Source organism: Macaca thibetana, chromosome 11 (assembly GCF_024542745.1).
Source record: "Macaca thibetana thibetana isolate TM-01 chromosome 11, ASM2454274v1, whole genome shotgun sequence".
NCBI classification, from domain to species: domain Eukaryota; kingdom Metazoa; phylum Chordata; class Mammalia; order Primates; family Cercopithecidae; genus Macaca; species Macaca thibetana.
In genome coordinates, this window is record NC_065588.1 from 21,603,271 (window position 1) to 21,626,777 (window position 23,507).

General features: G+C 36.9%; 1 protein-coding gene across 8 annotated transcripts in view; it reads right to left on the reverse strand.

Annotated features, from left to right (window-relative positions):
• Positions 1 to 22,623, reverse strand: part of SLCO1A2 (solute carrier organic anion transporter family member 1A2) — a 168,156-nt gene extending 145,533 nt beyond the window's left edge. For 5 of the 8 annotated variants that reach the window (XM_050747632.1, XM_050747629.1, XM_050747620.1 and 2 more), the window contains exons 1-2: positions 10,337 to 10,429; positions 9,739 to 9,802 (exon numbers count right to left, since the gene is read on the reverse strand). The gene's annotated coding sequence lies outside the window, so the exon portion shown is untranslated. Of the gene's footprint in view, positions 1 to 9,738; positions 9,803 to 9,967; positions 9,987 to 10,336; positions 10,430 to 11,524; positions 11,557 to 12,480; positions 12,627 to 22,417 lie in introns of those variants that run through there. The other 3 variants (XM_050747622.1, XM_050747624.1, XM_050747623.1) reach the window with 2 other exon arrangements.
• Positions 22,624 to 23,507: the final 884 nt, after the last annotated feature.

Consider the following 23,507-nt stretch of genomic DNA (forward strand, 5'->3'; position numbering starts at 1 on the left):
AAGTGAGCTTGTTATGCATCCTAACAAATAGGATGGAGAAAATTATGTCCAAAGACCACCAAAAATCCCCAACGCTCTTCTAAAACAACTTCCAAATAACTGGTAGAATAAAACTTTTTTTTTTTTTTTTTTTTTTTTTTTTTGGAGACGGAGTCTCGCTCTGCCGCCCAGGCTGGAGTGCAGTGGCCGGATCTCAGCTCACTGCAAGCTCCGCCTCCCGGGTTCCCGCCATTCTCCTGCCTCAGCCTCCTGAGTAGCTGGGACTACAGGCGCCCGCCACCTCGCCCGGCTAGTTTTTTGTATTTTTTAGTAGAGACGGGGTTTCACCATGTTAGCCAGGATGCTCTCGATCTCCTGACCTCGTGATCCGCCAGTCTCGGCCTCCCAAAGTGCTGGGATTACAGGCTTGAGCCACCGCGCCCGGCCTAGAATAAAACTTTTTAATGACTGGTAGAATAAAACTTTCAAATTTTGTCCCAAACTTATAAATAGACAGGCAGCAGAGGTAGACAGAGTTTGTGGATCACCCTCAGAAAGGTTTCCTGGGTTCTAAAAGCAACCAAGTTTTAGCTCCCAAAGAAAACTGAGAATCTTCCTTTCAAATTCTGTTACTGTTTGCTTCTCATCTCAAATTTGGAACTCTGGAGATAGTGTCACTTGATGAGAAGTCTGTTGGAGGGACTCCTGTAGTGTGGATCCTGAGGTTTTGTTTCTTTTCATATTGCAAGATGAAGCAACTGTTGTGGTATAACTTATTAAACTCTAAGACATGGGATAAAGATGATCTCATCATATTGGCAAGCATGTTGTATTCATATTCTGCCTCTGCAAGATACAAAGACCAACTATTGGATAGATAGTATAAAACTAGGGTCAGACTGTGAGTAGAATCTGGCCTGCCACCTGATTTTGTAATTAGAGTTTTATTAGAACACAGCCACGTTCAATGATTCAAATTGTATCTATGGCTGCTTTCGCAAACACAAGGCAAGTTTGGATATTTGAAACAGTGATATTATATCTAACAAAACCTAAATATTTGTAATAAAATAATGTATTTAGACCTTTATAGGAAAAGGTTTGCTGATCTCTGGTGCAAAACGATGCTTCTGGTAGCAGTAGTGGCCAGTTTGTGGTAGTGTCTGCAGAAGCTCTAGTAAAAATTGGGACCTGTGGCTAAACAGATAAATCCCAATGGAAAGTATTGGGATGAATTCACGTGTCTATGGTGACACATCTACCATTGTTGTCTTTGAAAACAACCTCTGAGATCACAGTCTTATATTTGAGCTGTATAGTACACAGTCTTCCTTCAGAGTCTGCACATCCTGTTATGTCACTGTAAACATCAAACACATTAGGTGTGTTCTCTTCACCCCATTACACAAGTTCTTTCCTCTCAATGAGCATTAATTAGTCAGGTGTGGTGTCCCATAAATTTTTTTCTGTGCTCTATTTTTCTTGTGCTCTATTTTTACAATGTGGAAAGTAAGCCCTCTAGGAAATCCTTCATTTGGAGAATATTTTATTTAATGGCTCTCAGGAGCATAACATTGAATTAATCATAATCCTTGGATCACCCCCTTGCTCTCACCATTTTTCAGGCACAGTATACTTTTATTTATGAAATCTAAAACTTTGTCAATAAACTAAATTTAAGAGTCAGGCTTCCCCCACCAACCCACCCCCTGTCTCCTCCAGTCTGAGGAAACCTCTACCTGAATCTTGAGTCCATCATAAATCTTCTGCTTATCACTCCCTTACTTTTAATTTTCTACAGTTTTGCAATTGCGTTTATGCATATTCCTAAAGAGAAAGAGAGAGAGAATGCATGTGTGCCTGTGTGTATGTGTGTTTAGTTGCTTAAAACTTTATGTATAGAGAGATTGAGGCTATATATAACTTGAAGGAACATTTTTCTCACTCATTGCTATCATTCATCCATGTTGTAACTATCCATTCATCCACATTATTATATAATTCTCATTAATTTATGGTTATAGCTGTAGAATACTATAATAGGCGAATGCACCACAATGTAGTCATCTAATTTTACCTTTAATGAGCATTTGGATTGTTCTTTGGGTTTTGCTGTTTAGAACAGCTCCTACTATTTAAGTGCAAAAGTTTCTTTTCGGAATAGACTTGTCTGTGAAATGGTGCATTAAATGGTGTGTTAATGCTCAACTCTAAGAGGCAAATCCAAACTATATTCTAGTAGTGATACCAATTTACGCTCTTAGCAGTAATGTGTCGGTGTTATTTAAACATATTGGTATTTTCTAAGTTTTTATTTTTCTCAAATGGTTAGGTATAAAATTGTATCTCCTTATTTCAATGTGTATTTCTCTGATCATTAAAGAGAGTAAACATTTTCTTCATATGTTTATTGGCTATTTGCATTTCTTCTCTCTGATGTGCCTGTTCATTTATCTTGTCTGTTTTTCTATTGGGTTATTTGTACTCTTTTTATTAATGAGTAAAGATTCTTTGTGTATTATTAATTGTAACCTGTTAGTTTTGTGCATTGTAAATACTTTCTCCCATTGTGTTATTTGTAATTTCATTCTTTATGTTGGCTTTTGATAAACAAAAATTCTTGTTTTTCAGTAGCCATCTTGGACCTGAGGAAGAAAAAAAAAATCCTTGCTTTTAATACAGTCAAAATTTTAAATTTTTTTCTCTTGTAGCCAATGCTTATTTGTTACAGGTTTAAGAAATCTTACCCTGCCTAAAGATGTTAAAAAACAAAACTCTAAATTTTTAAAAGATGTTTGAAAATGTTGTTTTTGATATGTAAATCTTGACTTGGGGTTTATTTTTGTATACGATATGAAACAGAAATTCAATATTATCTTTTTCCATATAGATATGCTTTTTCCAGCTCCAATCTCTTCCTCCTTGATCTCCCATGCAACTGTGATCATATACCAAAATCCCAAACATATTTCGACCTGTTTCTGGGCTCATTCTGTTACACTGTGTCAATTTATCTATCCTTGCACTATTACCACACTGTGTTCATTATTATGGCTTTATCATAAGCATTAGAATCCAGTAGGTAAAATCCCAGTCCACTCCTCACAGATTTCCCTTTAGAAGTGTTCTGTTGGTGACCTTTTACTTGACTGTATAAACTGGAAATAATCTTATCAAATTTTATGACTGTTACTTACTTTGAACCTATAGATCAATATGGGGAGAAATGTCATCAGTATAATTTTTTTGTTGTGTTTTTTTTGAGACAAGGCTTCACTCCATTGCCCAGACTGGAGTGCAGTGGCACAATCAGCTCACTGCAGCTTTGAGGACCTCCTGGGCTCAGGTGATCCTCTCACCTCAGCCACCCAAGTCGCTGGGACTGCAGGCGCACTCCACTATGCCCAGCTAATGTTTTGCATTTTTTTGTAGAGACAGGGTTTTGCCATATTGCCTAGGCTAGTCTCCAATTCCTGAGCTCAAGAGATCAGCCCGCCTTGGCCTCCCAAAGCACTGGGACTATAGGTGTGAGCCACTGCACCTGGCCATCAGTGTGATATTAAGTTTCATCCATGAACATGATTTATCTATTTAGGATTTAGTATTTTCTTAATATGTTTTAAAAAGTATTATAATGTTACCTATAGAGATATCAAATATGTTTTGTAAATATCTACGAAGACTGGGCATGGTGGCTCATGCCTGTAATCCCAGCACTTCAGGAGGCCGAGGCGGGCGGATCTCCTGAGGTCAGGAGTTTGTAGACCAGCCTAACCAACATGGAGAAACCCCATCCCTACTAAAAATACAAAAATTAGTTGAGCATGGTGGCAGGCGCCTGTAGTCCCAGCTACTTGGGAGGCTGAGGTAGGAGAATCACTTGAACCCTGGAGGGAGAGGTTGCAGCAAGCCGAGATCACACCACTACACTCCAGCCTGGTGACAGTGAGACTCCATCTCAAGGAAAAAAAAAAAAAGTATATCTATGAAGTATCACTTCATGGAGACTTATCAGGTCAAGATCCTTTTCCTTCTATTTCTAAGTTCCTTTGAATGTTAATCATGATTAGTTATTAAATTGTATCAAATGTTTATGAAATGGTATTTGTAGTCTATTAATGTGATTAAAGGCACTTATGAATTTGTCTATTAGGTTTTTAAAAGACCAAATACTTGCCTTTCTTCACCGTTGAAAGGTAAGAGTAAATTTGTCCAAGACTGATTCCCTGCAGGGTACCTCCTGCAATGCTCCACTGGAAACTAACTATTGTTTAATACTTAAGGCAATCAGTCTTGTAGAGTGTTGCAGTGAAGGCCTCAGGTTCTAGAAGGTTTGAATTAAGATTCATACCTTAGCCCCTCACCATGACGAAGGAAGTACTAGTGTTCCCTCATTAATAAATGCCATGATCAAGGAATAAGGATATAGATAAAAATGTTGCCAAGTCACAGTGCTATGACCTGTACACTTAGAGTCCATCACTTCATATATCAGGAAAGGGACTTGTGCTTCCTTCACAGTCCAAAGCCAGAGGTCCTCTCCCCAAATCTGGTATCCAGTTCTGCCAGATATATGTAGAATGTCTAGATGATAGGGGACCTGCTCACCTGTTAGAATTTCTATCCACCAAAGTATCCTTCAATAAATGATGTTCCGGAAATATTTGTGTGCCTCTTAATTTTATTTTTGTATTATTTTTTGTTGATTTTGGTATATATGTACACATATTCCTTTCCTTCTATATTATTTGTGCTATTGTTTTGTATTTATGACTTCTTAAGATAGATACCTAGTTCACTGATTGTAATACTTTCTTCTTTTCTTTTCTCTTTCTTTCTTTTTTTTTTGAGAAGGAGTCTCCCTCTGTCTCCCGGGCTGGAATGCAGTGGCACATTCTCTGTTCGCTGCAACCTCCACCTCCTCCTGGGTTCAAACGATTGTCCTGCCTTCTGAGTAGTTGGGACTACAGGCACGTGCCACCATGTCTGGCTAATTTTTGTATTTTTAGTAAAGACGTGTTTCTCCATATTGGCCAGGCTGGTCTCAAACTCCTGGCCTCAGGCAATCCACCCTACTCGGCCTCCCAAAGTGTGGCAGTCCAGTTCTCCCTGACAATCCCATAGACAGGCTTGCATGACAGCCACACAGACGGGCCTGCATAGCACTCCAGTTATATGGACAAATTTCCACAGAGCTGCCTTAACATTGAGCAAATAGTCAGTGCCCAGACATCAAAGCTAGAAATGCAAACATGGCCATCAGGAGCCTTGCATAGCCTTCTCCCTTGCTGGAGCAAGTCAAAATAAAAGAGACAGCCTTGCTAGTGCCAGGACCCGTCTTGGGTTGACAATATCTGAGATGAGTCAAGGTAACAGAGGCAACTGTTTGAATAGATTTATTGGAGAGTCTAAGGCAGCTCTCCGGACCAAGCTGTAAAGAAGATAAGCTAGAAATAATCACTCTGGTACCACAGTAGACAGGCCTTGAAGGCACTGGGGCCCTCACAGCTTAACTGGATTTAGCAAGCATTTTTTTCCCCCTCTGAACTTCTAGTTGAAACAAAATTAGTTACCTATAGATTTAGGCAAATGCTGTACTGCACATAGGCACATAACCCCAACCTATATAAGCACTAAGAAAATTGTAACACTTTGAGTTGGTCTGGTGGAACTATCTCCAACCTTCTCCCTGTATCCAGCAATAGCAATAAATTCCCTTCTTTCCTAGTTTGTCTGCTTCTCATTATTGGCCCAGGAGAAAATGCAGCCAGACCCAGCTCTGTTCTGAGAACAAAAGTGCTGGAATTACAGCAGTGAGCCACTGTGTCCAGCCTCCTTTTTTTTTCTTTCTTCTTTTCCAATGTAAGCCCTTAAAGTTATAAGTTTCTCTTGAAGTACAATACATGTTGCTAAGTAGTGTTTTCTTATAATTTAGTTCTAGATAATTTTTAATTTTCATATGATGTTTTCCTTTACCTGAGTTATTTGCTAATTTTTTTTTATTTTTTTGCTAATATTTTTTAAATTTCCAAATATGTGGAATTTTGTATTTACGTTTTGCTATTAACTAACTTAATTGCATTGTGTTCAAAGACTGGGATCTGAATGATGCTTGATTTTTTTAATTTATCAAACTTATTTTATTGCCTGGATTCTGATCAGCTTTTGTAAATGTCTCCCATTTTCTTCAGAGAAATGTGCCATCTCTAAATGTTAGATGCAGAACAACTCTATATCTGTCTATCATGTCAAGTTTCTTGCATGTATTGTTTAGATATTTTAGTGTTTAGATATTTTCAATATTTCCAAACTTTTATATATTTAACTTACCAATAATGAAAGGATGTACTGAAATTTTAGTATAATCCTGGATTTATAAACATTTCTCTCATATTATTAATTTGGATTCATGTATTTTAAGGCTTAAAATTTCTACACCTCCATAGTGCATTGAATACTTATTATTATTATTTGATGATATATTGTATTCCTAATCATTATTTTGTACTTTGAGGTCTATTTTATCAGATATAAATAACTACACTAATTTTCACTTGGGTAACACTTGCCTGATGTATCTTTTCTTCATGTTTTTACTTTTGATCTTTAATGTTCTTATCTTTTTGGTATACATTTGGATTATTTACTTATCAAACCATATCTTTTAACTGGTGAGTTCAGTCTAATCTTATTTTTTGAAATTATTGATATACTTAGACCTTTTTTATCATCTTAATTCATTATTTGAGTTTGTCCCACTTTTTGTTTTATATTCTTTCTTACTTTATTTTAAAATTTACATCTCTATTTCCCCCTTAATGAGATCAGAACTATTCTCTTGATTCTTACCATACTATCATTATCTAGACTTTCAACTTTGCATCTGGGTTTTTGTGAATATATTTGGGAAGAAGGGCAGTTAGCAATTTTTAAAACAGCAACAAATGTTTATTCTTTTAATCGTCTTTACCTCATACATTTCATGTATTTCCTGGATTTTTCTTTCTTTTTATTTAAGTATTTTATCCAAAACTGTTTTTAGTAGGAGCTTTTTGTGTGGCAAACCTGAGATCTTGTCTGCCTGAGAATATTATTTTTATATTATACTCTCATTTCTGAATAACAATTTGGCTCACACTAAATTTAAGATCTTTTTCTGTGATATTTTTAAAATATTGCTTCATTTATTCTTGACCCTAGTGTTGCAATTGAGGAACCTAAGATTGATATTTTCTTGTCCTTTTGCATGTCAATTTTTTATTCTCTTCAGAAGTTTTTATATTTTTTTCTTTGTCTTTGTTAGTATTGAATTTCACTATAGTATTTGTGTATGTGCTTTTCAATATTTCTCTTTTTTAACATTCTATAAGCTCTTTCAATATGAAGACTTGTAAAATATTTTAATTCTAGGAAGTTAGCACTTTTCCATTATCCTCCTCATCTCTTGGCGTCTCTTTTATATTTTCCTACTTTTTGTCCTTGGCTTCTTCCTTCTGGAAGATTTTCTCCATCTGATATTCTCTTTCAATACTTCATTCCTCAAGCTTTATCCATTCTGCTAGTCATCCCATCTGCTGCGTTCATTATGCAATTATTTTTTATACATAATATCCTCTGTTCTTTTGGTGTTTTGCTGTTCTTGTCTCATACTGTTAGTAACTATACTTTTTCTCTTTTAGTATGTTTATTACTTTAATTTTTTGTAACTGTTCTAATATTCTGATTCTGTTTCTATCTGTAACCTAATCTGTTATTTTTTAGTTCAAATGGCTGTGCTCTCAAATGTCTTTTTATTTGAGTCTGGGAGCTCATTTTACCTTGAAAATATTGGCTAATCTGTCAGGCAATGCTAGGAAGGAAGACCAGACCTCATTTTCTGTCAGTCACAATCAAATCAGGAAAGGGAAATAATGAATCTTTGGATACAGAATCTCAGGTACAGACACACACACACACACACAAGACAATAAATCACTCGTCCTCCCAAACTAACTCCACAGATCAAGTTTATATTTCAATTGTTTGTTCCCCAAGTTTAAATATTATATCATTAGGAGGATTTTTTTTTTTAACATTGTAATTCCTCAAACTTGAGAACTAAGCTAGCTTCATGGGTTTGTGTGACCTGTTCATGCTCACTGAGGGTGTCATGCTTGGTTTAACTGTCTGCAGGCTGGTCTTGTTTAACTTTTGCGTTTTTATTTTAAGAGACAGGGTCTCATGACATTGGACAGGCTAAAGGGCACTGACTATTCACAGGAGCAATCCCACTACTGATTAACACAAGAGTTTTGAACAACAGGTCCCATCTTTTTTTTTTTTTTTTTTTTGAGATGGAGTCTTGCTCTGTCCCCAGGCTGGAGTGCAGTGGCACGATCTCGGCTCACTGCGACCTCCGCCTCCCGTGCTCACGCCATTCTCCTGCCTCAGCCTCCCGAGCAGCTGGGACTACAGGCGCCCGTTACCACGCCCAGCTAATTTTTTTGTATTTTTAGTAGAGACGGGGTTTCACCGTGTTAGCCAGCATGGTCTCGATCTCCTGACCTCCTGATCCGCCTGCCTCGGCCTCCCAAAGTGCTGGGATTACAGGCGTGAGCCACCGAGCTCGGCCTGGGCCCCATATTTTTATTCGGCTGGGCATACTCATCACAAATGAAGGAGTTAACCAAGAAAAAAATACATCATTGAGTTCAGGAAACAAGCGATCTTACTCAAATGAATGGAATTTCTGGAATGAGAATGAAAAGAAATTACTGTGCAGCAAAAATGGAGAGCAACAGTTTAATTGGATCAGGAGGATAAATGTCTCTCAAAAGGAAATTTCCAAGGAAAAATCAAAACTAATATTTGTTGAATGTATTAAGCTGAAATGTTGAGTATTTGAACTTAATGATTGAGAATGTTGAGTCTTTGAACCTTCTGATCTAGAATGTAAGGTCCATGAATGCAGTAAGTAGCACACAATGGTACTCAATGTATTCTTTTTCAATATTCCTGATATGACTTCACTTTTTCTGGCAGATTTGGAAACAAAGTGATAGAAACAAAGAAAACTAAGTAAAGAAAAAAACCAAGGCAATTTTAATTACAGGAAAAACAAAAAGTTTTATAAGAAATGTAATTATACTACAATATATGAATCAGCTATGAATAATATTTATATAGTCATAATTCCATAAACATTGAATACTGATTTAATCAAAATTATAAGGAACTATATTGAGATGTTTTCAAAAGGAGTAATGAATATATGGGGAAATACGTTATTTAAGAAAGCTTTTTTTTAAAGTTACATCTTTCATAGTAGATTTAAAAAATTACATCTTTCATAGTAGCTAAAAAGCAGAAGGCCATTACTTAGATTTTCTTTTTAAAAAGAGGCAATACCAAAAGAAATGAAAAATATTGAAAATAATTGCCTTAAAAGAGGGGAATTTGGAAATGGGAAAAAGTGACAAAGAGGATTATTATTTTTGTTGTAAATCTTATAAAACTATTTTCAGGCAATTTGTGCATGCATAATTTATTAAAAGTCAATTTAAAATAAAATATAAAAATTAAACCTATATACTCAATGACAAAAATTATGAAGAAGATGGGATTTGGTAGATATCAAAAAGTTAAATCACAAAGTTTCCTAAACTGTTTGGGAGAATGATCGAAACACTGACAAACTTTAGATCTCGTTAGAAAAATATAATGTACATACATATTAAAATGGAAGGAGAGTCAATAGAATTGTAGAAATAGAACACTGACCTTTGCTTCCAGTATCAGTTCAGAGGAGAGTTCTGTGAGACTTTCCCACTAAAGAACACAGCTTCTGTAAAGAAAACACACTTTTATAACACACCGGGGGTCTCTATTGAGGTAGGGGAGGTCTAAAAATATCCTAAAACTTTATATCCTCATCCCCACACCTGACCTGCACCTGGGTTGCTCTGAAAGATGAAGACAAGAGAGAAATACTAGTATTTGGATACTATACCTTAAGCCAGAGGCAACAAAGAGAAGCTTAACATGAGACTTCTGCACTGAGCCAAAATCTAGAGAAAAGATTCCATGTCAGTGGTGCCCCTGGATATCAACAGAAGCAGAAGAAAAGTCTTCCTGTCTGGAGAAAAATGTCCCTCAACTTAGGTATATGATTAAGATCAAATAATCAGCTCCAAAACAATGGAAAAACAAATCTTTTGAAAGAAAAGAAATAAACAGAATCAGATTACTGAGAACTGCAGGTATTAGAAACCTCAGGCACAGAGTATTGAACAGTCATTGTATTAGTTCATTTTCACACTGCTGATAAAGACATACCTGAGACTGGGTAAGTTTTAAAGAAGAGGTTTAATGAACTCACAGTTACATGTGGCTAGGGAGGCCTCACAATCATGACGGAAGGCAAAAGGCACGTGTTAGATTGTGGCAGACAAGAGAGAATGAGAGCCAACTGAAAGGGAAAACCCCTTATAAAACCATCAGATCTCACGAGACTTATTCACTACCACGAGAACAGTATGACAGAAACCTCCCTGTGATTCAATTATCTCCCACCGGGTCCCTCCAAAATCATGTGGAAATTATGGGCACTACAACTAAAGATGAGATTTGGATGGGGACCCAGCCAAACCATATCAGTCATGTATAAAAACTTAAAGAAGTAAGGGAGTTTCTGCTATTAGTAGTGATGGTCTAGAACAGGGGATTAGCAAACTATCACCTCCAGGCCAAATTTGGCTTATGATCTATTTTTGTATGGCCTGTGAACTAAGAATAGTTTTACATTTTTAAATTATTGAAAAAATTTAAGAATAATATTTAGTAGCACACAAAAATTATATAAAATGCAATATGTTCCAGCTCTGGGAAGTTGAAATAGATATACTTTTCCCTATTTCTCCTGTTATATAAGGCTAATAATTCAGGATATTACATATAAAATCAAACATAGGAAGACTCTGCTTACTATGTAACCCAGAAATACCAGTAAATAAAGCTTCTTTGGTTTCTTTAGCCAAAGGACCAGGAAAGGGGCGGTTTACCTGCACTGGAAAATTTTTTGGATAATAATCTCTCCACTCCTCCTAAAGATCACAGGAAAAAAAACAGTGGTCTCACCCCCCTTAATGCCAAAATGGTGGAATAAGGGACCCAGATGTCTACCATTGAGAGGCTATAACAAGGCAGTCCAATATCTGCTTCCCACCTCCCTGCAGTTTTGTCAGAAGAGTGAAAGTAGGAACCGGGAACTTCATCCTTGCTAACCAGTATGAGCCCCCAGCCCCAGAATGTCAGTGGAGATCACATGGTGAGCCTAAACTTCTAACCAACCCAGTACCTTTTCCTTACTGGGTGATGCCAGAAGAAGCCTAGTGAAGAGTCAGGACTTTCACATTTGCCCAGTGGTAATGAAGCAGCTCCCACTGAAGAGACCACATGAAGAGCCAGAACACCCATCCCCTCCCAGTAACAAAGAGAAGGCCCTCACCTCCCACACCAGCTAGCTACCAATGGAGGCCATGTAAAGAATCAGGACTTTAACCTTTACCTGGTACTTAAGTGGTGGTGTCATCCATTGCCCTACAAAAGTCATTGTCAGAGAAAGCCAGTTAAAAAGGGTTTAACTATTAACACATACAACAACCAACATGAATATTCAAAACATTATGCTGAGTGAAACAAGTTAATCTTAAAAAGTTACTTGCAGTCTTATTCCATTTATACAACATTCTTTAAATGACAAAATTATACAAACAGAGATCAGATAAGTGGCTACTAGGAACTGAAAAGAGCACACAAGTGGGAGGGAAATGGACGTGGTTATAAAATAAAAACATGAGGGATCCTTATGGTGATGGAAAAGTGCTGTACCTCGCAAGTATGAGTGTCAATATTCTGGCTCTGTTATTGAACTAGAGTTTTTCAACATGTTACCACTGGGGGAAACTGGGTAAAGAGTGTGGCTCAAGCCTGTAATCCCAGCACTTTGAAGACTACCAGGTCAGGAGATTCCTTTGAAACCCCGTCTCTAAAAAAAATACAAAAAACTAGTTGTACCAGCTACTCAGGGGGAGGAACTGGGTAAAGAGTAGTGAGCCGATGCATGCTTCCAGTGGGCGGCAGAGCGAGACTTATTTTTCTTACCCCACTTCATGTGAATCTTCAGTTACCTCAATATAAAAAGTTTGGTTTCTAAAAGGCATGCAGAAATTATATGAAATTCAATTTTCAGTGTCCAAAAAACAAAGTTATATTGGAAAACAGCCATGTTAATTCATTTATGTATTGCCTATGGCTGCTTTCATGCTTCAGTGATGGAGTGGAATCATTAGAAGGGATACCATAGGGTCTACAAAGTCAAAAATATTTACTATCTGGACCTTTTTAGGAAATGTTCTCTGAACTCTGATCTAGATAAACCAGACCAACCTTCTTACTGAAGTAGTAGTAAAAATTTTTTTGTGTATGTGTTCACATATATTTAAATATGATAAATTTACTCACCAAAATTTAGCAGAAGATAAAATTAAACGTAGTCCGAACATTCAACAATGTTTTTGTCCAGAAGACATTTTTTGATCTAGAATAAATAACAGCAAAACTCATCTATTTCTGTGGATCGTGGGGGCAAAAGGCTGACTCAAGTGGATCTAAAAGAAAAGAAGAAAAAAAAATTTCTGCAAATGGTAAATAAATTTTTTTCAAGGTCACTAATGACTAGGGTGACCTTATGTTCAGTTTTTCCCAGACATTTTTGTCTTATGCCTATGGTTTTGCCATCATAATTAATACTCTCCCTCTTTCTGTTTTAGAAAGGTCAAGTTTGAATTATAACCAATATAGTCACCTTATCAATGACTTCTCCATTGCTAAATCCAGTAGATGTTTCTCACTGTTAATTTGACTTTGTGGCATTTGACAAAGTCTATCATTCCCTTCTCCTGGAAACTTTCAATATTGGGCTTTTAGCACACCATAGTTCATGGTTTTCCTACCATCTTACTGATTCCTTTTTTCAGAGTCTTTTGGTGGACCCTTCTCTTCCACAAGATCTTTGAACACTGGAATACTTCATGGTTCACTTCTTGGTCCTTTTCTCTACTCCATCTATATTTATTTCTTCAGTGATCTCAACCAGTCTAATGACATTTGAATATGACCTATAGGGTCACCATTCCCAGATCAATATATCCAGTCCGGACATTATTACGGAACTTCCATCACATGCTTACTCAATAGCTCCACGAGATCTCTAATGAATATGTCAAACTCAACATACATAAAACAAGACTATTTTCCCCCTTCTTCCCTCTCCCCACTGACCCTTTCCCCCCAAAAGAAGATCCTGTTTCCTGCTCAACCTGCAGGTTTCCTAATCTCACTAGATGGTATATTATCTCTCTGTCTTCTTAACCAGAAACATTGGGACAATACTTACTTTTCCTTGTCTCTCAGCACTTTTTCTCCCAGCATGCAATGCTTCATTTGAACAGAGGACATTTTTCTGCCCTAGTACAAATAACTGCAAAACAATCTATTTATATGGCTTCTGGAGGCAAAGCCTGACAGAAGTGAATTTAAGAGAGAAGGATAGTAGAAGTTGTTCTGCAAAGAGGGAAAAATGTTCTTTTCAAGGGCACAAATGAATACAATGGGTTTATGTCCAGGACAATTCTGGTTTATGTCTCCTGCCTTGGCATAATACTTAATAGCATCCCTAGATAGTTTTAGAACTATCTAGTACAGATGCTAAAAATTGTATCGTCAACCTCCTCAAATCCTGTTGATTGATTTTGTCTTCAAAACAGATTCAGAATCTAAGTGTTTGTCACCTGTGCAAGTCACCATCTCGTCTTACCTGCTGCATCTTCTCTCTCTCTCTCTCTCTTTTTTTTTTGTTTTACGCTCTTCGGAGCATGTCACTCTTCCACTCAAAGTCCTACAGTGACTCCTTGTTTTATCCAATAAGTGCCAAAGTTCTTACATGGCCTACAAATGTCTATTTAATCAGCCCACTCCTTCCCTGATCTTCTCTGACGTCATATCATACTTCTTTCCCCATCATACACTCCGGTCCAACGAGATTGGCCTCCTCCATGTGAGAAATGCTATCATTTTTTAACTGTTTGCCCACCACCCCACCCCTACTCACCATCTGTAAAGTTCTTCCCCCAGACTCCACATGGCTTTCCCACCTCCATCATGTCATAGGTCAAATATCATCTTTTCAATAAAATCTACCTATTGACCTTATTTAAAATTTTCTACTCTGCACATATGGATCCCACTTTCTTTTTTTGAATTGTTTTCCATACTCTTAGCACTTTTTGATATACAACCCTGTGTATTCATTAATTTCTTTAATTGACTGCCTTTCCCTTGTACAGCAGAAATTTCTGTTTGTTTTATTCACTGATATATCCTAGGTGCACATAGCAGATACTCAATAAATATGTGTTGAATAAATTAATGAGTGAAAAGGTAACAATTTTAAAACGTTCAAATAACATTAGAATAGTCTTACTGATTTGCATTTGCAAGGCCCAAATGTAATTCTCTTAATTCATTTCATTAGTTTTTTGATTACAAAATTAAAACATGCTTATTGAGCATATTTAGTTAATTTTGATAAATACAAACTTCTAAGAAACTGAGAAATGTATTCAGACTTAGAAATTTACCACATTAAATCATTAAATAGAAATCCATGGTGGTTGGGAAAAAAGCAAGGCTATTGCCTTGGAAAAAGTTACATTTGTATAACTATTTGATATCTCAATCACATACATAGATATAAATGTAGATGTAGACATAGGTATAGATATGCCTATAGATACACACAGGTAATTAAATATGTTAGTTTGCACAGTAGCCTGCTTCCTGCTCTCTGCTAAGCAACCTCCATAGAGAAAAGGTGGCAAATTGGAATCTACATCTGATGAAATATATCATGCCTAAATTTAAAAAAAATTAATTTGGACCAAGTTTGTAGGAACGATTAACATGAATTGGCATCAATATTGTCAAGTAATGGTATAAGGAAATCAAATGTCACCAAGGTTCCCAAATTATAAATCACATCATGCCAACAGCAAAAGATTGCAGAAAAATCACACTGAGAAATGTCAGAATAAATCGTTGAACTCTTTTGAACCAAAAGTAATTTATTTGGCTTTGCAAATGATACAGAATATTGCCTTCAGTTTTTTATATTTTCAAATAGTACATTGAAGAGAAAGCAGAGATGAGCAACAGAAATAAATATGGCTTGATCAAGCATAGGTGTCCTTAGGCAATTAAATAAAAGCAGACTCAGTATTATACTCAGTGATCACCACAGACAAGGAAGAGTGGATTAAACATACAGCAATTTGCCTCGGGGAACAAGAGTCCTGGAGATAGACAATCCAGATTTGTAAAAGTGGTTCAGTGAAGCCTTTAGAGAAGGATCACTCTGTCTCTTCTCTTGACATCATTAGTATATGTGCCTTTATCTTCATACTTGCCATCTCCTGGTTGTCAGACGACCGCTCTACCTTAACCTCACATCCACATTCCAGACAGGAAGAAGGAGGAAGAGAAGAGGTAGAACTAAAAGCCTCAAAAGAGCAAAAGCTTTCCCCAGATCCCTGGCTGACCATCCATTATTCATTGGCTAGAACTGTGTCCCATGGCGACCTCATCGAAAAGAGTCTGGAAAGACAACTGTTTTTGGATGGCATATTGTCAATTCAAACAAAATTGGGGTTCTTTTAGTAAGAAAGCAGGGAATAATGAATATTTGATAGGCAAGTAGGAGTAAACGTACAGATAGAGGACATATAGAAAGAGAACAAAATTTGGTAAAGAAGACGGCTTTGAGAAACAACTACATTTAGGGGCAGGTAAAAAAAAAATGAATAATCACAGGAAAGAGAAAAAACATAACCAAAGATGTAAAACAAAAATAGGAATATTGTCAAAAAGTTATTCATGTTTTTGCAATATTATTAGGTTTGTAAAATGTTTTGACTTATTTCTCAATTATCTTTGAATGTAAGGAAGGTAATTACATTATGATTCCAGAAGTCATGACCATCTAACAATTGACACTTAACATTCCTCTTCAACAAGTAACATTAATAAATACAGAAAAGCATAGTGTCGTTTCCTGAAGCAGACGACTGGGGCAAAAGAAAGTTCTTTACAGACATCTAATGCTGTAACTGTTAGTCAACTGACAAAAATTTAGATAATTTCAAATCACAACACAGTCAGCTGATGTGTCCATTTAAATAAATATTTCTTTTTATTGAGAAAAAAAAGCTTTTTCCTTTGTGAATGCAATTTCACAGCCAAAAGAATAACTATTTTTGTTGTTATATCAAATATGATTTTTAACTGCTCTTTTGCTAAATGTACTCTATGCACTAAATGACCTGACCTGAATCAAGCCAGAAATTTGTTAGACTTGTATCTCCAAAGTTTGAAGATGAAATGAGAATGTTTCTTTTCACTTGTAGCTTGCTGCTTTTGGTTAAGCATTCTCAATGTGCATCATTGTTAGCATAAATAAACTGATTAAAGATATTTTGATAGCTAAAACTGTAAAATCTCATGTGAACTTGAATGTATTTTCAAAATTAAAAAGGAAAATTTATTTAAATGTTCATATACATATGTTTGGGGTTAATTTAAACTGTAAAAAGTTAACGTGTACTGCAGTGATATTTGGAACAACAAATGTGTTTCATTTTTCTTTCCAAAACAAGTAAAATTAAGAGATAAAAACTCTTTAATTTCAATACTGTCGGTCAACAGAAATAAATTAGCCACATTCATTTGACACCATAATTTAACATTTTACTCATTACGAATAAATTATGCTCTACTTTCTTTGCATCTTATTTTTTAGAAAACACAAGTTATTTTAATCAACAAAAATAGGAGTAGAAAGTGTTGCTGTTTTTTTTTTCTTCAGTATAATAACTAGCCTCAAAACAGTTTATTTTATTTATTTATTTTTTTTGAGACAGGGTCTCACTCGGTCACCCAAGCTGGAGTGAAATGGTGCAATCATAGCTCATTGCAGCCTTGCCCTCCCGGGCTCAGGTGATCCTCCCATCTCAGCTTCCAGAGTAGCTGGAACCACAGGTGTGCACCACCATGCTTGGCTAATTTTGTGTTTTTTATAGAGACGAATTTTTGCCATATTGCCCAGGTTGGTCTCAAACTCCTGAACTCAAGCGATCCACCAGTCTCAGCCTCCCTCCCAAAGTGTTGAAATTACAGGTGTGAGTCACCATATCTGGCCTGATTTTATTTATTTATGAAAAAAAAATCTGAAGTTCCCTGATCTTCTATGTAACTGATGTTAAAATGTTACCTGATATATTAAATAGAAAATAATTAAGCCTCAGATCATTAAATAATAATTCTTTCAATTGCTGTCACAATAATTTTATATATGGAAAGCATAGCGATTAATGAATGATTGCCATGAAACATAAGTATGAATATTGTATTCAAAACAGCGTGGAAGTTGTAAATCTATTTCTTTATAGAGGATATAGAAAAGTACATGCAAATTATCTTATAATATTTCATACTATGAAGGACATCTTTTAGAAGTTTTCATCATGATTCAAAAGTTATAGAAATGAGACGTGGATAATAAAAAAGATTTTATATTTGGCTTTGGAACTGGTGTACTTACAACTTAATAGAGTACTTCCTGTTGATATGGTTTGAAACTTAAATTGAAATATCAAGCTCCATGGTACCACTTGTGAAGAGCTTAGAAATTTTGTAAACCTATCAAACAGCATTGGAAACCCAGGAGGAAAGCCTCTTATTGTAATAAAGAGCCTGATTCCATTGTTGATGTTTGACTGCTGGAAGTTTTCAAGCCTCGCGATTCCCCTGTCCCTTGCTGCCCCACATCTGGGCAGGCATAGAAGTTTCAGTATGCCCCTCCCTTGGTGCCCACGGGATTTTTCAAGCCATACAAGGCCTGGCCTGTATGTGCCAGAACTCTCACCCCAGCTCGATCACCTAATCTCATTAAAAACAGGGCCTGTCACCTTTCTCTGCTCTCCAAGCCTTTTTTGTACCAGCTTATAATCCTGTCCTATTCTCCCCAGAAAGCCTCATTATGTAAGTAATAAGCCTTTTCATTCCCTCATGGGGTGTGTGTGTGTGGGGGGGGGGGGGGGGGGGGGTGTGTGTGTGTGTGTGTGTGTGGGATCAGTAATCTTCACATCCAAATCAAATTTTGGATGGAGGTTCCTTCCTGATACTGTGAGTTCCTTCCTGATACTGTGGGGTGACTGTAACGTTTGTCTACCTAGAACAACAGAGCAACCTGGTCTCAAAATATCATATCAAACTATTGAAAAAAGAACAGCAGTATCTCATAAGGCAAATTCATATTTCACAATCGTAGATTCAGCCATACTATGAAGCCTGAGTCTTTATAAGATTGTGCTTACTATGCTAATTATAAAGCCTTAAGAAACATTTATTGAATATCTATTACTTAAATAGCTGTGCTAAATTCTGGGATTAGGGGCATAAGCAAGAAAATCAAAGGTGAATAAAATGCATTCCCTTTTCTCAAAGAAGCCCAATAAGGACACACCAACTTAACGTAAGAAACACTGCTCAATGCAGTAAAGTACCACAGATTTGGCCATTTCTCCCTGAGAGTGGTGGGTAGCATATGAGTTTGCCATTCTTAGACCCATAGATTCCCATAGGCAGAGCAAGAAAGCCTGTAATGAAGGAAATCAAAATTCTTTTTTTTTTTTTTTTTTTTTGAGACAGGATCTCACCCTTTCTCTCAGGCTGGAGAACAGTGGTACGATCAAGGCTCACTGCAGCCTCAACCTCCCCGGGCCCAGGTGGTCCTTCTACCTCAGCCTCTGGAGTAGCGAGGACCACAGGTGCTTGCCACCACACCCAGCTAATTTTTGTATTTTTTGTAGAGATGAGGTTTGGTCACATGGCCCAGGCTGGTCTTGAACTGGGCTCAGGCAATCTGTCCACCTCAGCCTCTCAAAATCCTGGGATTACAGGCGTGAGCCACCAAGCCCTACCTGAGACAAGAATTCTTGATGCATTCAGGGAACTGGGAATGTTTCAGAAGCAGAAGTGGTAGAAAGGCAGAGGAACCACATCTCCCTTTTATAAGATAACTCTGACGGCAGCATGGAGGATAAGTTTAAAGACAGTGAATGGAGGAAGAAAGACCAATCAGGAACTCATTTTAATAGTCTAAGTGGGAGAAGAAGACCAAAAATAGTGCAGTTACATTCAAAACTGAAATGAGGGAACTGAGAATCACTTGAGAATTGGTAGGAATTGGGAAACTATACTTTGAAGTTGAGGGAATATCGTGTAAGAAATGCATTCGGTTTTCTAGATGGTATAAGTTTAATATTTATAAAACAAACATGGTGTATCATGGGGTTAAATGTGATTTCTCTGGTTAATTCAGCTGCAAAAACTTAAAACAATATGATAGGCACCAAATTGCCCAATGCCTTTAACACAAGGCACTAGACCACGTAGGCAACACATGCTAAAAGACTGCAAAATTAATTCTGCCAGCATTAGTCCATCACATTCACTCCCTGCTCCAACATGCTCACGAAGCATATGGGGAAGGGAAAGGGAAAGTTTTTCACCCCACCATCACCAATTCCCTGTCTGCAGCACAAGTGAGTAGGATGTTAAGGGAACCATTTAGAGAGCTTTACAGGTAGCCCCTGGAGTCTGAGTGATGCAGAAACTGATACCTCATTCCACTGAAGACAAGGAGGTGTGGCTAGCTAGACATTCTGACAGCAGAGGAGAAGAGAGGTGCTCTGTTAGTTTGGTGTGCACTTTCAGGGTCTACTGGGGACAAAGGATGGGTGAGTTTTCCAGAAGCCCATTGTGGACCCTATGTCATCTGAAAGGGGACTGAATCTGGACAAGGAATGGCCCAGAAACTGTAGGTGAGAAATCCCCAGTGATATTGAGATTCTGATGTGCCCATAAAAAACCCCAGCAGAGAAAGAATCAACATTTGGAATCAGCCACACCAAGAAAACAGCAATGCTAGATTATAACTAATGTTTGTGCCGGCAAATGTTTAACGACTGGCTGTCTCAAAAAACTGCATGTATAAATATATGTGTGTGTATGTATGTATACATAGGTTTATTATAAATTTTATTGAAAGATGCATAGCAAATATTTTACAAATAATAATATACAATACTCTTTATGCAAATTCCATAGAGTCAACTGATTCCCACAGAATCCTTTCATTGATTTTTGCTGAATCCTTGTATTACCCAAACTATAACAGCAATTGATGAGTGTAGTTTGAATGTTGCTTGACTTTTCTATTTACATTAACTAGTAAGATGGAAGTGAAACAAAGGAACTATAGGTCACAATTCCACTTGTTTGTCTGATATTAGTGAGTTCTTTGCTAAATTGAATAGCAGCTCTCTGACAAAAGAATTCCTTCAATTTTTTGTGCCATTCACAGTGTACTACAATCTACCACAACAGACACGACACACTTTTAATTTCATTATTAATATTCTCTCCATCACTTTTTAAAAAGGAGTCTCCATCTATGTTATGTCTTTAAAAATGAGACTCCATCTATGTGAAGATTTGTTACATAGATAAATATGACTCATGGGAGTTCGTTGTACTGATTATTTCATCACCCAGGTATTAAGCCCAGTATCCGTTAATTATTTTTCCTGATCCTCTCCCTCCTCCCACCTCCACCCTCAGGTAGGCCCAGTGTGTGTTGCTTTCCTCTATGTGTCCATGCTGTTCTCATTATTTGGCTTCCACTTATAAGTGAGAACATACAGTATTTGTTTTCCTGTTCCTGTGTTAGTTTTCTAACTAATGGCCTCCAGATCCATCCATGTCCCTGCAAAGGACATAATTTGATTCCTTTTTATGGCTGCTTAGTATTCCATGGTGTATATGTACCACATTGTCTTTATCCCATCTATCATTGATGGGCATTTGGGTTGATTCCATGTCATTGCTATTGTCCACCACTTTTTTAAGTCTAAAAAATCAACAATAAAATAAATCAAACTCTGATTTGTATGATCTGCCATTTTCCATGGTGTAAATACTCCCATTATGGCCAATTTCAAGCTATCAACATGACATCACTGAATGAGGCAGTAGGAAGAAATGTGTAGCAGCCCACCATTATATTTTTACCTATAGATACAATAGATGTAAATAACCTCAAGAGTAGAGATAATAGCAAAAGAATTAGGAAATAATGAGTTTTGAATACTTATTACGTTTGTCTTAATATAATTTATGTGATTATGTTTATACAGTTTAGTGTTTAACAATAGCCGTGCTAACAATCAACTCACACAAATCCTAAAATTTTAACAATCATCTCTCACAGATTCACAGTTGTACCACACCACTGATTCATAGATACAGGAAGACAGCCTGTGGTATAGCAAGAGTGACACAACGGCCATGATGACTGATGTTTGATTCCTGCCTACTAAGGTATTCTGCAGCAAGGTCCTTAAACAATGCCCATAGCATAGATAACCCTTCAAAAGAAACAAAGCATGTAGCATAGATAATTACCTCAGTAAGATTCTTATCTAGACTCCCTAGAGTATTCATGAGTTTTGCAAGAAAGTCTGAGATAAGATCAGCTGTACATGTTTTATCCTAAAACCTTACATATTTTCTGGAGGGCAGATGTGGGGATCCACTTTAACAGAATCATCATTTCTGTTTGTACGTCCCTATTAAATATCTCTTTCTAAGAAACTGGATTTGTCAGCTTTTCTTTGGCCTCTCAGCTCCCTCAGCCTTTGGGGGTAGGTTTGCACATCTATGCTCATACAGGAACAACAGGGAGGCTCTTTCCTTTCCTTACTCCTTACCCACCCTCCAATTTTAAAGCCCCTAACTAAGAAGCAGCAGAGAAGCAGAAAAGACAGAACTTCAGATCCCTTTTAGCTCTGGTCAGTAAGCTTAGGAGTGAAGACCACATCAACCTGGTGACTGTTTCTGAGGAGTCAAAGAAATACCAGTGCGTTGCTAAATATTATAGGGTAAGTTAAGAGCTCTTAGTTAGGAGAAGAGCTGGAGCACGAAAGCAACAATAAATCATTTAGCGTTGCCTGTAGTTAGGTGAGGCTTTAATTGGATGTGTGTCTGAAGTTTTGATAACACGTAGTACCAGACTTTTTATTACCTGAGAATGATCAGATAAGCTAAATTAATAAGCATTTAATTTAGAGGAGAAAAATACATTCACGGGAAAATTATCCAGAATTAAAAATGTTTGCTTTAATTTCTTCCCTATATAGTCCAGCTTGTTCAGTAAATCAGTTACATGAACTATTAAAAACAAAGAAGAGGTTTCGAGGGCAAGATGAATCTAGGCTGTACTCACAGTGAATTGGCAAGAACCAAGATAACAATGAGAAGATATCCAAGATGCTTCAGAAATTTCAGACTTGAAGATTCAGAGTAGATTACATGAGAGATAGACATCTGGGAGTTAAAAGCATAATAGGTTTGTCAAGGTTATGACCATAGATAAAATCCTTTAGACAGAGAAACACAGTCTATTCAACAGGGCACAGGCAGACAACCATTAATCCTACTAAGAGGCACGCACTGTGCTAGAAAGTTTAAATATGTCGCCTCACCTATGTATCAAAGCAACTCTACAAAGTAGATGTTATACCCACCTTGCCAATGAGGAAACTAGGGTTCAGATGAGGTAAATAATTCACTGAATAGTCACACAACAAAGAAATTCTGGTGCCACATTTGCATCTAGGTCATCTGACTCAAAAGCTATTAATCTTTAACTACTCTATGAAGTGTCATTATTCATTCCCAATTTTTGCAGTTCAAAATTAACCTCAATACTCCTATTCTAGACATTTCTGATATCAACTTGAAGAAGAATGGAAAACTAGATTTTGATGGTAGTTTAAAAGTTGGGAATGGCCTTCAAGAGATTAGGCAGGTATGGGAGTCAGATGTAAGAACACTATGGAGGGAAATAGAAGAAGATAGCTTTATCTCCTTCAGTTTTTCCAGATGAGTCTTGAACTCCCCAACCACTTTTCTTTCTTTCTTTCTTCCCTTTTAACCATCTCCTGTATTTCCCATGCTCATTCCTGCTACTAAGCCTTTGGTTCTTGGGATATTTCCTACATGACTTGCCACATCTTCTTCTGAACCTATCCAAATTCTATTGGCCTTTGAGGTTCAATGTAAGTTCCACTTCTTCTCTGAACCTTTCTTTGCCAACTCCAGTCCTGCTATTCTTTTCCACCCATAAACATACACCATAATATTTAGCAACACACTGGTATTTCTTTGACTCCTCAGAAACAGTCACCAGGTTGATATGCTCTTCACTCCTAAGCTTGCTGACCAGAGCTAAAAGGGATCTGAAGTTCTGTCTTTTCTGCTTCTCTGTTGCTTCTTGGCATTGGGCCTCCCTTATTTGTAGGTGCCCAGTTTTC